The 8069-nt window shown below is 43.2% G+C and overlaps 1 long non-coding RNA gene across 1 annotated transcript; it reads right to left on the bottom strand.

The window, feature by feature from the left end:
• Positions 1-294: 294 nt before the first annotated feature.
• Positions 295-5380, bottom strand: LOC139030911 (uncharacterized). The gene is made up of 2 exons (XR_011483352.1): positions 5269-5380; positions 295-552 (listed from the first exon to the last, which is right to left on the bottom strand). It is a non-coding gene; the product is annotated as an uncharacterized lncRNA (long non-coding RNA).
• Between the last annotated feature and the right edge of the window lie 2689 nt (positions 5381-8069).

Raw genomic sequence — 8069 nt, 5'->3', positions numbered from 1 at the left:
CAGGAGCCTGCAGTCCATGTGGTCACAAAGAGTTGGAAACGACTGAGCGACTTCACTTTCACTTTTCACTTTCATGTATTGCAGGAGGAAATGGCAACACACTCCAGTGTTCTTGCCTGGAGAATCCCAGGACAGAGGAGCCTGGTGGGCTGCCGTCTATGGGGTCGCACAGAGTCGGACACGACTGAAGCGACTTAGCTGCAGCAGCAGCAGTGGTGAGAATTAATGCTCAGATTAGCAGCCCTGAGACCTGTAGGTTCCAAAATGATCCAAAATTCTGTTGCAATTACTATGTTCTTTTCTTCTTTCAATACGTTTAATGGGCACAGTTATAATTCTAAGTGTTAGAGAGAAAACCGAGAACTAACCAGCCTGCTCTCCTCGGGTTTACACCGTACCATCCTTCTGGCTATCTGCTGCTGGACAGATGACTTTCATTATAGTCATTAAAGGGAAATCTGATGCAGACACTCATAATAGATCACGGATGTTGAAGGTCACAGGCAAGCCCCAGCACCCAGCAGAAGCTCCCTTCATCTCGATATTTTCTTCCTAAGAAAGTAAACCAGAACACAAGTGAGTTAGAGCGCCACAATTAGACAGCCCATCTTAAAGCCACTCGGCTTTGTAAAGATAATAAATCTTTCCCAACTTTGCTACTTTGGCTATAATCCTAGCCTCCCAAGTGACAAAAATATCCATTTTAGAAAGGTTTTCAACCATAAAACCTAAAGTCAAAGAGCAGACCGAGTTTCTGGTTAACATTTCCCAGGGGCTCTGCAAATAGTGTGAGAAATGCCACTCTGTGACAGCTTGAGCCAACACCAGGCTCGTCCTTCAAGAGATCCGCTCACTACTGTGTTGCTCAGAGGAATGGAAAGATGTCAAATTGCTGATCCGCTTGAAAGATCAAAACAGGTGTATTTCATACTCAAGCAGCAGGGACCCTGCCTTGGGAAGGAATCAGTGCTTCTCCTCATTTGCTTGCTTCATAGAAATTCATGCCCTTAGGCTCAATAGCTCACCCCACCCCCAGACTAGACTCTGCTTCCAGCAAGCCCAGCTGGACTCAACATGTTCACAACACGTACAGATGCCTTCCTGATACAGATGGCACCACCAGCTCTATCAAAGCTTGCTTCTCCAGCCCCATAGGGCCTAGTTCTCAGATTTTAGCCTATATCAGAATCATTTGGGAGCTTGTTAAACACAAATTTCAGGGCTCTAGCTTGTGATTTTTTGGTTCAGTTAAGTCTTGGGTAGGACCCTTGCTTCCCTAGTTCTGGATGCCTGATGCTGCTGGTTTGGGTACCAATCTTTGACAGCCTCTGCTCCAGGACATTGCTTTAGGCCCTGAAAGGCTGCACCCGCAAAACTCTCTGCAAAGCTAAAGACCCTCGTTTTCTTTGGCTTCTGACCACCTCCATCTCAGCTTTCCTCGACTCCCATTCATTCTTGAATATCCTTCTTTCAATAGTCTTCTAGCCTTACATGCCATAGAAAACGTTTTCACTGAAGTTAAACATGATGCACCCACTGTCAAATTTAATAGACGGGCATCACCACTCAGGTGCCTCCCCAGCCAGGCCACAACTCACCCTGTCTGAACTGTAATCCCTGCCTCTCTGCCTGTCCTCTTGGTCCTAGTGTTGGAGGCTGCCTGGATGGCGTGTTTTCTCTTCCTTCTGGTAACAGTATTGCCCCGAGTGGCAGCCATGGCCCCTCCCTACTTGGTGTCGTTGAGATGTGATTTCCAAACTGACACTCCTGACACCTTGATTTTGAACATCTGACCTCTCGAATTGTAAGAAAATTAATTTCTGTTGTTTTAAGCTACCCAGTTTGTGGTAATTTGTTACAGCAGCCACATGGAAACAAATACATCCTGCTTCCGTCTTAAGGGCTGGGATTGCGGAAGGGAGGCAGGGGATTCTGCTTAGGCGATCTGACCTAAGATACAGAAGGTAGGAAATTTCAAAGCTTCCTCAGCCCAGATCTGACTGCTTGAAAAACAGTACAGTCACCAAACTATGCAGTCTGAAGATAGCTACCACTTTGGCACAGATACTTCGCCAATCAAGAGCTCTATCTCTTACACCAACCCTGTTTATTTAGTCTCTTGAAGTTGGAGGGCATTCTCTCTGTAGACAGAAGAAAGACTTTCTCTGTATAATAAATTAAGGGAAAAAAGTTTCACTGAACAGTCCTTTCTTAGAAAGCTTACAATTAATTTCCTTTGTAATTTCCGGTGATAAGAGCTGATAGCAGATTTCCTTGCCAGCTTTTGTAATCCCGATGACATCACAGAACCTCCATCACTGTAGAAAAATTGTTCTTTTAGGTGGCAATGATGACATCAACCACTACAAGGGGTGCGGGGTGGGGAAGAACAGGAAATCCTACATTCAGCTGCTAACCGATAAATGAAGGAGGAACTGGTTTTTAAAGTAAGTTCCCATAACTAAGCAGCATTCTCAATTACTTGGCTTTATTTGAGACCTAATTGTTTCTATAATCTACAAATCCCTAGTCAGAAAGGCTCCTCACTTCCAAAAAACCCAGGGATTATAGGTTAGATCCCCTCACTTTGGGGGAGCCCTAGGTCATTGCCTCATGTCAGACATAAGCATAAGGGTTAAAAAAGACCCAGACCACAGAGCTAGGAGATAATTTTTAGGATGAAAGGAAGAGAAAGAAAGAGAGAGAAGGGGAGAAAGAGAGAGAAGGAAAGAAAGAAAGGAAAGATAAATAGAAAAGAAATACAATCAATAGACATCTGAGTTGGGCAACCTAACAAACTGTATTAGACTTCTCCAGAGAAGCAGAACTGATGGGATATGTGTATATAATTCTGAGTTTCATTTTATTTCAGAACATCATGTAGAGTTTGGTCTCATTTGTATACAATTAAAGACATAAATTGCTATATTTCCTGGAAAGGACATTTACCAGAATCTTAACAATAGTAATCTTTGAGTAGCAGAATTTCAGGTTATTTTGGTAACATTTATTAGGGGCGTACTATGTGTCAGGCATTCTTTCAAGTATTTTACATGGATTAAATTAATTCAATAATTGATTTGGTTTGCACTTTTTAAAAAACAAAGTCATGTATCATTTCCCCCCCAAAAAAACTATGAAGCAGTTATTTTTTAAAAAACATCCCTTCTATTCTCATACATGAGCAGCCCTTGTTTCCCAAAGCTCCACAACCTTGGGACCACCGAGAGGCTGAACTGTTGCATGCAGATCCCATCCAGAGTTATTGCTGGAAATCTTCCCATTTCACACACACACACACACACACACACACACACACACACACACACACACACACTAACTGATGCTTTCCCATTGCTGTTGGAGTGCTTCATTTGTTTGATTGTTTTCATGGCTCCTCTCTTGTTTATTAAGAACTGGGTAAGTCAGTAATCTGTTCCCTTTCAACCTCAGTCTTACTCGTAACCATCTCCCACAGACCATGCTTCTAAGGTATTTAATTTGCATTCTTTTGTTTCTGTGTGTTCTCATAAAATGTATTGTTTGGTAAACTCGTATTTTTAATTCACCTAGATGGTTTGACTTTATATCTCATTCAAGGGTTCTCTGCCACACCCGCTACAATCACCCATCCAGTCCCTGCACCCACTCTGACCATTGCTGCTGGTGGAAACTTGGGGATTCCTGGAGTTGAAAGTGTTCTCCATCATCCCTCTGCCAACCACTCACTCCTAATCCCCTGACTTGCTCCAGAACTTAAAGTTGATTAGACAACCTTAGGTCCAAAAGTCAACCTTGTTTTTTTTTTTTTTCCATGTGTGTAGCTCTCTCCCCTGAGAAACTTGCTCCAAGTTTCCCATTTGCCAGCCTGAAGGGAAGTGGAAAGCTAGCAATGATTGCCAAGTCAAGCCAAAGTCAGGTCCCTGGACACGGACTACCTGCCAGCTCTCTCATCCCTAGAAACTCCTCCGCCTAAATCATTTTCCCTTCTCCACCGGGTTGAAGCAGTCTTGTTTCCCAACTTGTGCTAATATTTACAGCGGGAAGCTGGATCTTTCACTCTGAGATTCCTTTACTGAATCTTCCAGAAAATCTAACGTGTCCTTCATCATCTCACAAGCATTATAAGAATGTATGTGTGTGGGGGGGGCACTCCTTTGGTGGTCTAGTAGTTAAGAACCTATCTTGCAATGCAGGGCACTTGGGTTTGATCCCTGATCAGAGAACTAAGATAGCACATGCTGCAGGGCAACTAAACCCACACCATCTGGAGTCCCTGTGTCACAAGAGAGGCCGTTCACCGCAACGAAAAGATTCCAGCAACCAAGACCCGACTTAGCCAAATAAAAATATTTTTTAAAATGTACATGATGAGTCCCTCACTTTTCTATAATTTCTGCATCCCACTCACCATCGGCTGCCTCTAACTTCAGTCTGATGTAATCTGCAGAAAAATGCTTAGGGTGGGACATGGTCAGAGGTGGATTCATCTCAAAGTTAATGAGGCTTGAGTTTCAGTCCCTGCCCTGTAAAGGGCCCAAGAAAAGTCCAACAATGTGCTCACAATGTGTTTTCATTAAATTTGTGATGTTAAGACATTTTAGCCACAGTCAAGTAAGACCTCTATCTTTGTTCTCTGACATTCCTCCCATCACAGTCTACCACGGGTCAGGGAGCTTTGGCAAGGCCTTGGATGTTTGGGGATCTGGCTAAAGGAAAGTTGGCTTGCGGATACACATAGTGGGGTTTAGTGTTTATAAACACTGTTGTGTCTTCTTGTTATAGTATTTGTCTCCTACAATTGTATTCTTAAAGAGGGTTTCCAAAATTCCAAAACCTTCCTCCACCTCCCAAAGCTGGGTCTTCCCACCCAGTGAAGTCCAGTAAAATTTGCTTCAGAACCCATGTATACTTAGGGGTGATTTTGGACATTCACAATTCTGTCCTGATCTTCATTTTGAAGCTTTTCTGTTGTAGGTGGACCCCTAATTCCACCGATGTGCAGCCCTTGACTCAGAGTTAATTTCCAACCTGCGCCTCTGTCAGTTTCCTTTCTGTGCCTCTCTCCTCTGCTCCCTCGGCACACACATGCTCTCTCTTCCGCATCTGGCACAGTTGCATCTCCTATTTAAATACCAGAAGCCGAAGTGCAGATTGGCAATAAGCCAGTTCTTAAAAATGAGCCCAAATGTTCGAGGCAAACACTTCCAAGAATGCCCACAGCTGCCAGTCTCAACTTTAGAGGGCAAGAGGAGGAAACGGGCTTACAAAGCAGGTGTTCTGTCTGGGTGTCCCTCTGGAACTGAGGCTGTTTGATGAGGCAGAAATATTTCCAACTCTCCACCTAACAAAACAGTGAGGGAACAAAACTCTTAAATTAGAAAAGTCTCTCAAGTCAACAACTCAGCAAAATTTTCAGCACATACACCAAAAACAGTGCTCAAGGACTATTGAGTTAACAAGTTCTCCTTTTAGAGGAAAGCATCCCCCACCTCCAGTCATTGCAAATGGACTCTGTTTCCATTTAAAATGTCCTGGGAGACATCTTTCCTCTGGCCTACATTCAAGGTCAAGTTGGTTTCTTGGCAGGTAGGGGCTGCGGAGGGAGAATTGCTTTCATTTTCTTTACCTCTGCAAAATGCCTTTCTGAAAGTGTTAACCCTATTTTTTTTTTTTTCTTTATGTTGACCTCCATTTCTCTGGCAGACTTTCAAATCACTTTTTTCTCATTATAAAAGTAATCTATCCATGTATTAATCGAACAAATATTTACAGAGTACCTACATCTCAGGTTGTGTACTTCTTTCCCTAGGATAATTTTTTCTCTCTTATTAACTAGACTTTGCAAATATTTAAAATCACAATATTTATGATAAGCAGACCCCAGAATTTATTTAGCCATTCTCTTTTTTGTTAAACATTCAAGCCACCTCCAATTTCTCCCTGTTGTAAAATAGTGTAGCAGTGACCTTCCTTGCAATAGACTCTTGTCTATATCTAAAGAGTAACTCTTCAGGACAGATATCTAGCAATGGAATTACTAGATCAAAAGGTATAAACAATCTAAACTTTCTTAATAAACATTCTAGTAAACTTGCTGATGCATACTACCACCTTTGGCTTCCTCAAATCTTCCTCAAAGGAAGCATCACCCATCCCTATTTAAAGACAGGAGGGCATATTCCATTCCTTCTATAGAAGTTTGCTGATTCCTAAAATAATTTCATTTCCTGGTGGCAATAAAAGTAATCTGGTGGTGATAAAATTCCAGTTCTTTTCTTGAACTTTCTGTACTAAATTCATCCTCTAGGGTCACATTTTTGCATTCTTTATGCAAAGGTGTAACACTTGGAAAAGAAAGAGTATCCACACTCCCCTGCTCATGACTATCACTCTGGGCAAACAAGAAATCAACCCAGAGGGAAATCATCCCTTCCAAGAGAAATATGGAGTCACGCAAAGGTATGTAAGACTCTAGTAATCATCTTCATTCCTTGACCTACTGAGGGGTTTGAGGAGGAGAAAGAATGTAAAGCTGAGCATCTCTCTAATTAGTCTTGCTCACACAGGAGGAAAGGAGCCTGCCCACCTAGTCAGCACCTCTGCTCTGGCGAGTCAACCTGTAAAACTGCCTTACCAAGGTGCTTTTCAATATACAAGCAAATTTCATTGCATAGCATTTTAATCTCTAATTTTTCTTCTGGAACAACTTCATTCCCTGACTCTTTACTAAGAAGAATGTCTCCTTTCCAAGAAACCCAGTGCTGTCTTGAGAAACCCCCAGTACTTTGTCCTCAAAAAGAAACACTAGGGAAGACAAAGAAAACCAGAGCAAGTCCTCTTTGATCTCATTCAAGATGGAATATTTGCTAATGTGTTGCTTCATTGTCTTATTTGGATCAGAAGCCCTTTAGTGGGAATTTTGTTTATATAATGTTCTGCTTAAGACAAAGACTACTGAGATTGAAAGTCAAGATTTTCTCTTTCCTGGGAGCCAGGCAGCCTGAACGAACTGATTGCCTGGTCTTTTTCCCTCCAGCTGAGTCCAGGCTAGGAGAAAATCCATGACGAGAACAAAGAGTTTCATCTCTGGATGACCAAAGGGGGCTTTACCAAAGGTGATGATAGAACCTGTGGTAGGTGAGGGACAGCACCATCATTCATTCATCCAGCAGTGACTTATTGAATGTTTGGTATGTGCCAGAATCTAGACCAGGCACTGTGTGAGTGAAACAGACAAATAGCCTGCTCTCATGGATCTTGCTGCTGAATGAGAAGCAAACACAAACCAAATACTGTTGATCCTTGAAGAACACGGTCCACTTTGACCTGCGCAGGCCCACGGTGTATGCAGATTTTGTTTGTTTGTTTGTTTCCTGCAAACACTACAGTATACCACCATCAGGGTTGGTTGAATCTGCTGATGCAGAACTGCAGACAGGGAGGGTGGACTGAAAGTAACACATGGCTTTTCTGCCGTGCAGAGGGTCAGCACCCCTAACCCTCCAGTTGTTGCAGGGGCAGCTGTACCTATGCCCGTGAATATAAGATCAGCCTTGGTGTGGGCGGGGCATCAAGAACACAGAGCTGTGAATGCCTGTTTCTGGCAGGGGATTCACCTTAAAGGGGGAAGTCAAGCAGTTGTTGCTGGAATTTAGATCTGAAAGGCAAGCTGGAAAAGAGGGAAGAAGCTGTGTATCAGGCAGGGGGCTGAAGTCAGAGAGTGAAAGGAAGGGGCAGTTTGCAGGATGGCTCCAGAGATGTGATCGAGGTCATGCAGGCAGGGTTCTGGTTTTCATCTTGAATGGGTCTTTATTATTTTTTAAATTTATTTTTTAATTGGAGGATAATTGCTTTACAATGTTGTGTTGGTTTCGGCTGGATAACAATGTGAAGCAGCTGTAAGCATACATATATCTGCTCCCTCTTGAGCCTCCCTCTGCCTCTCCCCCGGAGGGTCCCAGCCCTCGAGGTCATCACAGAGCACGATCCGAGCTCCCGGGAAATACCGCTGCTTCCGGCTGGTCGTCTGTTTACACGGTCGTGCATGTACGGCAGGGCTACTGTCT

This window comes from Odocoileus virginianus, chromosome 24 (assembly GCF_023699985.2).
Source record: "Odocoileus virginianus isolate 20LAN1187 ecotype Illinois chromosome 24, Ovbor_1.2, whole genome shotgun sequence".
Lineage (NCBI taxonomy): Eukaryota > Metazoa > Chordata > Mammalia > Artiodactyla > Cervidae > Odocoileus > Odocoileus virginianus.
The sequence above is the reverse complement of the archived record's forward strand: the minus strand, read 5'-3'. Positions and strand labels throughout refer to the sequence as shown.